The sequence below is a fragment of the Gavialis gangeticus genome, unplaced genomic scaffold, assembly GCF_001723915.1.
Source record: "Gavialis gangeticus isolate Ggan-Ray unplaced genomic scaffold, GavGan_comp1, whole genome shotgun sequence".
In the NCBI taxonomy this organism is placed as follows: domain Eukaryota; kingdom Metazoa; phylum Chordata; order Crocodylia; family Gavialidae; genus Gavialis; species Gavialis gangeticus.
In genome coordinates, this window is record NW_017729022.1 from 52,975,534 (window position 1) to 52,985,515 (window position 9,982).

At 48.3% G+C, this 9,982-nt stretch overlaps 2 protein-coding genes across 2 annotated transcripts in view; one reads left to right on the plus strand and one right to left on the minus strand.

Moving 5' to 3' along the window:
• Positions 1-5,216, minus strand: part of ARHGDIB (Rho GDP dissociation inhibitor beta) — a 17,500-nt gene extending 12,284 nt beyond the window's left edge. Inside the window, exon 1 of the mRNA XM_019514960.1 lies at positions 5,109-5,216. The gene's annotated coding sequence lies outside the window, so the exon portion shown is untranslated. The remainder of the gene's footprint in view (positions 1-5,108) is intronic.
• Positions 1-9,982, plus strand: part of PDE6H (phosphodiesterase 6H) — a 53,067-nt gene that overhangs the window by 16,858 nt on the left and 26,227 nt on the right. The window lies entirely within an intron of this gene.

Below are 9,982 nucleotides of genomic sequence, written 5' to 3' on the forward strand. Positions count from 1 at the left end.
GCTCCTCCACCCCACGCTTGCCCAGGATTGTATGCAGCAGCAAGAGCTGCCCTTCCCCCATCCCTGCACCCCATCCCTCCCCCACACAAGCTGCTCACAGCTCCGTCCCACATCCCACCCTAGCTGGGCAGTGCCTGTTGGGCCCCCCTCACTTTGGTACCTGGGACTTTCGCCCCGCTCGCCCCCTCCCCACCCCTTGCTATGGCACTGCATAGAGCAAAATAACTGCCACCAAGGGGAAGGTCTTACTTTCCTGCCTGAATGGGTTATAAATAATACTGAGAAACAAACACAGAATTTTATGAACAACATTTTATGAGTGAATTTATATATTAAACAAAATATATAAAGTCTGTTTGCTCAAAAAATGAATTCTACTCAATCCTGTTGCAGATGTCCCAAAGTTTCTCTGCTGCACACCCCTGAAAACAGTTCACTTCGTGCACTAATCAGGTCCACATCCTGCACAGGAAGGAAGCATGTGGCATGTTCCTATGACAACATTTGTCCCAGCTGCAGAATTGCTCTAAGTAGTGGGGACTCAGAAGAGAGAGTTCTCGAAAGGAGAGGAAGTAAGAATTGAATCTGGTGCAGAGTATTCTCAGCACAAGCTTAGACAGGAGCTCCTCACTCTCTGAGAGCAAGAAACATGACTGGTGCCTTCACAAAGAGGCGTAGAGAGAGACAAAGCAAAGGATTGAGAGAGGATAGGTAAACAAGTGGATGGGTGGTCAGAGGAGGGAATGAGTGGAATCAGTAGGACACAGGTTCCCAACCCCCGGGCCACAGCCCAGTACTGGGCCGCAAAGGGTTGGCTGCCAGTCCGCAGGAGGGTTGGCTGCCAGACCGGAAGTCCGGAAATGACCGGCTTACTGAGGACCAGCAGCCAACCCCTTTTTCTACTAAGTATAAAAACAAGTTGACTGCCGGTCCACAGTATGCTGGTCACTTCCGATCTACTGTATGCTGGTCCACAGTTTGCCAATCCGTGGACTAAAAAGGTTGGGAGAGAAGGATGAGTTTGTCAGGCAAGTAGATAAGAATGTAAGATCTTTCTTAGTGAATCAAATTACTCTCTTACCCTATTTGTCAGTGACCAAATTCTGATGCTTCATGGAAGGTTAAAAAACCCAACCATTGGGTCAAATAAAATTCTGGCCAAATCCTCTCTCACCGTATATCAGTTGTCCTTGATTTGTTCTAAATACTCTGGCTATTCATTTTAACAACCAATTGTTCATTCTTCTGTCATGGAAGAGCATAAAGAAGAGTGACTGATATATCTTCATTTTCTTTTTTCTTATTTAAAACTTCTCTCAGCCCCTCTAAATCTTCTCCTCTCTAAGTGAGCAATGGCAATGTTTGCCCATTCTCAACTTGACGGTTTCAGTCAGCCATAACCGTGGTGAGATGGAAGGATAAATTCCAGGCAAATGATGTTGATAAAAGAATTTGGTGGGCACAGGGAACAGCTAAAAAGGCTTAAAAGTAGAGGGACAGGAAGATCCATAGAATCATAGAAAATTAGGGTTGGAAAGGATCTCTGGAGGTCATCTAGGCCAACTGCTTGCTCAAAGCAGGACCATCTGCAACTAGATTCAAATGTGTACTCTAATGTATGATGCATGTGATATATGGCTGCATAACAATTAAGCCTGGGAAGCTAGGATAGAGTTAGTATGAGGGTGTCACCAAAGAGAAAACCATAGATAAACTCAAAGCCTAAGGGACAGGTCTAAGTGCAGCTGTGCTTATTTACACTATGGGCATGTCTACAAATGATGTTATGCTGCTGTAGTGATGTACACAGCGTCCACAGGTGTCTACATGTGACCAGCAGCTACTTCGCCATAGTGGTGCACTCCCCTGTTACAGTGTGCCGCTATGACAAAGTAGCTTCTAAAAATAACTCTTACACTGCACGTATGGCACAGCACAGGCAGTTACTGTGCCATGCTTTAGTACCTCCTTTTGGAAGTACTAAAGCATGGCTTAGTAACTATGTCGCCATAGGGCAACATATATATGTGCCCTATATGTAGTATATTTATACTCTATGTAGTATATGCAGTCTCGAAGGGTCCCTGCATTCTATGGGGAAAGAAACCTCAGACTGTCCTCACAAAAAGGGAAATCAAGGTCTGTGCCAGGATACTGTGAGGAAAGAAATGATTAATCCTCTAGTTTCAGCATGAACAGCACCTCATAAAACCCTAAACATTTTTATTATCCCTCTTATAACTTGCCCAAATCCAGATGCAAGAAAAGATCATGATGATGAGATGTGGTGGCCACAATAGTTTTTGACACACAGTTCTTGCTGCCAATTTGGGCCATTTCAACTCTAATACCCTTTCCCTCATCATGACCCTTCACATTCTGACACTTTACACTGCTTCCACCCCAGAATATCACTGCCTGGCCACCTCATCCCTTCACAGGAGATTTATGATTTATAATAAGGGGAATGGCAGAAAGAGGAAATGAAAGAGACAATGACTAAGGCATAATGAAAGGAGACGGCAAGTAGATAATCCATCTTTGAATGCTTTGGTTGCTTCCGTTCCCTCTCTCTCACTTCATGAACAGAACAAAAATTATCCCTCAGTAGCAGTGAAAAGGGCTCCTTACCTGGGGAACCCTTCTGAAACCTCTAAGAAATCAACAAAACCATTGGGGAGCTGGAATAGCAGACTAGGTCACTCTAATAATGAGTCAAAGTGATAAAGCACCAGCTAGATCCCATGGAATAGGTAATATTCTAGCTCATGTGTGTGCCTACCTACTGGATAGATCAGGTGAGACCCAAATCTATGTGTTCTCCAGGTACTGTGGGCCTGTATGTTCTCCAGGTACTTTGCAAGCCTCCCAAGGTCTTTAGTGAGAATAGGGCTGACCTTCTGTTCACATATGTGCATATGCTTATTCACCCCAGCCACCTATGGAACAGATCACATCAAAGCTCTCATATGTAACTGCTCCCTCTGACTTGTGTGGTGTTGTGTATGTGTGTGTCCATCCATGCAAGCCCTGCTGGGTGAGGCCCAGTGCAATAAAATATAAAAGTCACAGATCCACCCAAATCCAGCAGGTCATTGAGCTAACATGGTTGAAACGCACCAATTTCTGTAACACACAGCACACAGGAGAGTCATAGTGCCCAGCACACAAGGCTGTTATTGTGTCCAGCTGCTTTGGACTCCCCAGCCAACTTGCAGATGACCCAAATTGCTTTGGACTCCCCAGGTCAATTGTAGATGACCCATTTACAATTGAATTACCAAGATCAGGGGTTTTCAACCAGGGGTATGCATACCCCTGGGGGTACTTGTGATGGCCTCAGGGGGTACTCGGCAGCAGGTGCCATCACTGGTACTGCCGCTCATCTCCATCTCCCCCCTCCCGGCTTATCAACTGGCTGCTGGGGAGCCCCCCAACTCACCAATCGGTTGCTGGGGGACACCCCACACACACTCGTCTGGCTGCCGGGGGACTCCTGCCTTCTCAACCAGCCACCGGGGATACAATGACCCAAAAAGGTTGAAAACACCTGGACTAAATCAGTGGTGCCCAAACTTTTCACCACAGGCCAGATGGCCAATGCCAGGTCCATCCATGGGCCAGGTACAGCTGGTGGGCTGAATCCAGTGTGCAGGGCAGGCAAGGCCTAGCCTTGATCAGGCCACGTGGCAACAACCCAGCCCTGATTTGGCTATGCATGGGAACAGAGGGAGAGTTGCTATTTTGCCAGTGGGGGAAGGGTAATAGTAGTATTAATTGCAACCACTTCCCTGCTGCTGCCTGACCCCATGACTCTATGAACCAGATTTGGCCTGCAGGCCAGGGGTTGAGCAGCCCTGCACTAGGTCAGTACCTCATGCCTAAGGATCCATAACAAGATATTTTAACTGCTCTATCACTGCAGCCCTGAAACTCAGGACTCAGGGTTATATTGTCCATAAAGTAAATGTAGTTAATCCAAGGAAATTTAGCCTGGTAATATTTTAAAAAGAAATTAAAGACAATTTGTTCTGCCATTAACAATTTCTCTTACTTTGTCCATTTCCATAGTTTCATAGTTTCTAGGGTCAGAAGGGACCTGAGTAGATCATCTAGTCCGACCCCCTGCCATGGGCAGGAAAGAGTACTGGGGTCAAACAACCCCAGCAAGGTGTACATCCAGAAGTCCTTCTACCCTTCTTACCCCCCACTCTTCCCTTTCCCTCAGCACTTTTCTCTTTAAGGGCTCTAGATTTCAGACCATTGCCAATGAGGCTTCGGTGCTTTCTCTTGAAAGGAAAAAAAAAAGCAGGACAGCATTAGGGGGCCCCTGACAGAAAGAGACGGCTTCAAAACAGAAAGTGAAAAAGTGCCCTTTTATTCTGGGCACCAACTAACTGTCACCCCTTATTAGCAGTTTTGCCAGGGGCTGACCAGGCTGTGACGTCTGAGGCTCCCCTCCTGCGGTGCTCTGTAAAGCATGCAGGGAAGCACGCTGAGCAGATGCAGTAAGTTTAAAAAAAAAAACGCTGCCCTTGTGGTTCGCTGTGCTGCATTGGTTTCTGTTCCGGGGATTCAGGGGGTTGCAGGAACACCATTTTCCAAACTCTTCTCAAGAACAAAACATTCACTTAAAAACAAACTGCTGGACTTGCCTAACATGATCGAAAGGGAGCGGTCAAGGGAATGGAATGAAATTTTCCATGACAAAGAGTATAATACTCCCTTAGCCAAGCCCACTTTTCCAGGGCTGGAAGGTAAAAATATACCACTGCCTGAGCAGACTTTTGGAGAATGCCTGGCAGTACCAGGGATCCTGGAGACAGCCCCTCTCGGCCACTGCCCCTTCCTAAGGATTCGCCAGCCTTGCTGACCCTGCCATGTAAGCTGAGCTCGCCCTGCAAAGCCACTTCTCCCTTCTCATTGCTGCACCCTAACTTCCCCTCCAGGTACAACCAAGGCCACTCCCGCTGCATTTCTTTCACATTCCTCATGTCCCCTCCCCCACAAAAAACAGACACACTCATGCTTGGTAATAGAGTGGAAAGGCTCTTTTTCCCTCTCTCCCTCCCCAAGCCCACCCCACATTGAGTTGAACTCGTACTCACTGGTTAGCGTCTGCGTCTGGGGTCCCTCTCCGCTCTCAGCTCTCAGCTTTGAGCTTTGGCAGTTAGAGCAGGAAGGAAGTTGATAAAAAAATATGAAAAAAACCCCAGCCACCCCACTTAAAGAGGAAGTTTTGAGCTGCAGCGGTGCAGAGCTTATCTGGATTCTGTATCTTGATCAACAGACTCTGAGCAGCACCCTTCCCCATGAATTTTGTGTGTGTGCATCTCTATGTGAGCCCATGTCTTTGAATGGGTTTTTGTCTATTACTTTGCACTTTTGTGTAAGAATGCATGGTCATGGATGTGGGAATATAGCTACCTATGCTACATCGTTTTTTGCATGTTTGCGGGTGGGCGGGCATTTGTATTGCCACCCTGCCCTGGTTTTCCTCTCCCATTAGCTTTATGCTAGGGTGACAACAGTGGTTTCAGAAACTATTCCTGATTTTGATTAATTTAAATGAGATGAGAATCAGGCTGTGTCCGCAGATCTGGCAGCACATCTGTAGTTATCTGCGTGTGGGGTGGGGTGGGGTGAGAAAGTGAGGAGAGAAAGGAAGAGACTGCCTTACTCAGGCACCTTGTCTTGCCTGTAATTAAGACTGCATTTAGCTTTCAACTTAAAACATGGCACAGATCTCTAACCTAAGCTTGGTCTCTCACAGCATCTATTTCAAGCACAAACTACATCAAAAAGAGTAGCATTTAATTTTCAAGGGCTTTTTCTCACGCTTTAGAGACATTGCTTTTCAGTGATTTAAATGATTTCATGTGATGATTTCCTCTCTGAAATTTCAACAGAGAATTTACATTTTAGTTTCAACACAGATGCATTTAATTGTTTACAGTCATACATATGCTTTACATTTCCTTTTTTGCATGAAGGATTTTAAGAATGTGTTAGAGATATGGCTCTCAGGGATGGTCTATGCATACGTTTTCCTACCTCAGTGTGGGAAGCTGGTTTAGATCCTCTCTCAAGACCCCGTCCAGGGCTACAGTTCTATGATTCCAACTGTGCATATACGAATTGTGCATTTCTATATGCATAATTTAAATTCCAACCTCATACTTTTCCAACTACAAATGTCACGTTACAGAAATTACTGCTGCAGATGCCTCACCATTTTTTATCTTGCTGAGGTTAATAAGACAGAAGACCAGCCTACCAGCTCCAGGTGCCAACTTGGGGGGGGGGCACAGAAACAGCAACTACTGCCACTGCTCTCCTGGACACTGTGGCTAGGGACAGACATTACACATAAACCAGTTTAAGTGATCAGAAACTGGTTTAAACCTGTAACAGAACATAAGTTCAGTGCATATAAACCAGTTTCAAAACGGCCAAAATCAGCTTGAGATAATCCTGGTTGAAAATAGTATCAGAGTTAACTGATTGAGCTCAAACCAGTTTATGCAACTTCTGTCCCAAACCCCTTCCTGGTTTAAGTTAAACCAGAGTCCCCCAGCATGCTCTCTGGGCTGTGTTCTCTGCTTCAGCAGAGCAGGGCTGACCCTGACTCTCTGCTCCCTAACCAAAACAGGGACAGGCAGTGGGGGGCCTAGCCAAACACTGGCCCCAGAACAAAGCAAGAGAGAGATTAATTCCCCGCCCCCTCCCATCCCACCAGCATGACCTGCATGTCTTGACTGGACTGGCTACTCCAGTGGCAGAGCTCTGCCCAGCCCTGGGCAGAGGCCTGGAGTGAACTGGCCAGGGAGGGGGTTGAATTCCCCCCTCCCTGTCCTGCAGACCTGACCTGGGGTCTGCTGGGTGCTCACCCCTCACTGCTGCAGCGGCACGGTTGTGGCCAGATGCCAGCCGACACTGCTCCCTCATGCAGGGGGGAGGGAGGAGAGTTATTCCCCCCTCTGCCTGCTCTGCCCTTGGAGGACCACAGGGGGTCTGCCCGCTGTGACCACCACTTGCTCCCCCTGCGGGGCAAACGGCAGGATAAGCCCTTTCCCTGCCCCCTGGCCAGACGCCAGAGGGAGCGGAATAACTGTCCTCCCTGTCCCCTCACCTAAGGGCAGCAGCCCCTGTCCTGGTACCTGGGGAGTATGAGCCTCTTCCCGGCAGAGGGGCCACAAGCAGGGGTCACAGCTACCACAGACTACACAGGGATGGCAGCAGCACTAGGGCTCGGAGGGAACCGTAACCCCCCAAACTCTCCTAGCACCACTGTCACTCATACCGTGCAGTCCATGGCAGCTTGGACCACCCCGCAGTATGGCCCCCCCCACCAGGAAGAGGCTCACACTCCGGGACACCGGGACAGGAGCTGCAGCCCCCCATCAGGGTTGCTTTCCCCTCGCCACTCCAGTGGCAGGGACAGAGGCAGGGCCAGAGGCCACCCAGCATGAAGCATGGGAGCAGCAAGGGGGAGCAAACCTGACAGGGGCTGTAGCCCCTGTCACGGTGTCACAGAGCATGAGCCTATTCCCAGTGGCAGGGCATGCTGCAGGCGGGGAAAGCTACCACAAACTGTACATGGCGAGCAGTGGTGATGCTAGTGGGGCTTGGGGGACTATGTCTAGTGCCACCTCGCCCCCCCCCCCATGCAATCCATGGTGACTCTGACCCCTGCCTGAGGCCCCCCCCACCAGGAACAGACTCACGCTCCCCAGACACCAGGACAGGGGCTGATGGCCCATCAGGGCCCTGCCCCCACAACTCCAGCAGCAGGGTCAGGGGCCCAGCCAGAGGCCAGCGAGCAAGGCCCCTTAGGCAAGGGGGAAGGGAGGGGAGTTAATCCTCCCTCCCTCCAGCATCTGGCATAGGGGTGGGAGGGTGCTTATCCCACCACTCTCCCCATACAGGGAGTGAGCAGCAGCAGTGGTCAGGACAGGCAGACCCCACTGCAGTCCTCTGGGGACAGAGTGGGGAATAACACCCTTACCTGCCCCCCCCCCCAATTCAGTACAGAATCTAACTTCATAGGAGATGTGTAGGGATGGTACAAGGGGGGTGGGGGGCAGGTACTGACGGTGGGGCCGTCAGTACCTGACAGGGCCATCCCCACCACTCGCCAGCTCTGCCGCCGTCACCTCCGGCTTCTGCAGGTGCCTCCCCAGACTTAAGAGGCACAAGTCACCCATGTCTAAAGTTGTGTATGTGGATGTAAAGCAAGGGAGGGGAAAAGTCCAGCCCACAGGCCAGATCAGGCCTGTGGAAGGCTCCATTTCTCAACAGCCCCTGCCCACGTCACTGTGGCCAGTTTCCATGGAGACCCCAGGAGTGGCAGACCTGTGACAAAACAGGTCCAGGGCTTCCACAGAGACCAGCCCCAGCTCCAGGGCTCGGCTTTTGTGGTCCTGACAGTGTGGTCCAGATCTGGGGCGGAACTGCAATCTGTTGCCTGCACAACTGGGGTAGTGATATGCAGGCAGTGGATCATAACTCTGCTCCAGCTCCAGACCATGCTGATACCATTGCAAGATCCTAGACCAAGCTTTGGAGCAGCTCCCCGTCCAGCCGTGCACCCTGCCAGCCTCCATGAAAACCCTGGCCCCACACTGTCATGGTGTTGCAGCTACTGGGGTCTCTATGGAGACCAGCTGTAGTGACATGGAGAGGGGCTGTTGGGAAATGCAATCCAGATGTAAGCCAGATCTGCCATTTTGCCCACCCATGATATAAAGACATGCTAGTTGAAGTTATTTTGTATGCCCAGGTCTTGGCTCCAGATTTCCTTGAATTTTAGTGACTGTGTGGATAGATGATATACCTGAGAAAATTTAACTCATAGTAGTTTTCAAACTTCCTACATTCACAGAAACCTCTCATATCACTTCTATCACAGAACCCCTACTCCCAGCCAGCACCCCAGACCTAGCACAGAAGCAGCCCCCCCACACATGCACACACCCACCTTCCCACACCCAGGGCCCAGGTATAATTTCTTTCAGCCCAGTACAAACTTGTAAGGTGGGCCCCCTCCCACACCCACACCAACCCACATACATAAAATCTCATGAATAATGAAAGAAAAAATTACATTCTACATTGCTGACTATTTTGTAATTTTTTGGCTGTTGGTCCTAATAATGGCATTATCCAGTTGATGTTTTGATTTTTTTTGTTCTAATGGACCAACATGGCTACAAACATTTTATAAATAAACCACTTCACTTTAAAGCTTTATGTGTCTGGCCTTTTTCATTGCAAAATCATGAATTATCTCCCCAAAGTCAATTTCTCTTACAAGTTCACACGCGATAGACAACATAGCAAGATGGCTTAACTGCTCTTGTCCCTCAATAGAACGCCTGCAGTTTTTGATAAGTGCTAGTTGCTAAATCTTCTTTCAGCTTCCACTACAGTCACTAGTAGTGTGCAAAAAATCCGTATGACTATGCACACTGCACTGAAAATTAGTTGCAGTTGTTTTTTCTAAATCTCATTTAATAAGATAAGTGGGGGTTGTTCATACTCTTTTCCAAAAGTAGATTTGAAGATTTTTTTCAGATGCAACATTTCACAAGGAAAATTCTCAGAAAGATCTGTAGGATACCTGTGAAGTAGACATTTAAAAGCTATGTTTGGTTCCTCAGGCTCTAGTGTCACATATTTTAGGACTGAATGGAATATAAATCAAATGTTATTGGTTGCTTTGAATCTGCACTCTAATCCATAGATAACATTGTCTAAAGTTGCATCAAAAACATTCCTTCTGAATAAAGATTCTGGATCATTTTCAGAGATGGTAGAACGTGATTCCTCAGCTGTGTCATCATGGCATCTTTTCTGCTTCTGGCCTCTCTTCTTTGGTAACTCTGGCAAAATTCCCATGCCTTCTGCTACAAGACATGCTTCCTGTAGAATTTTGGGCCGCTGATCTCCAAGTTGTTTTACTTCTTCAATAATATCAGCA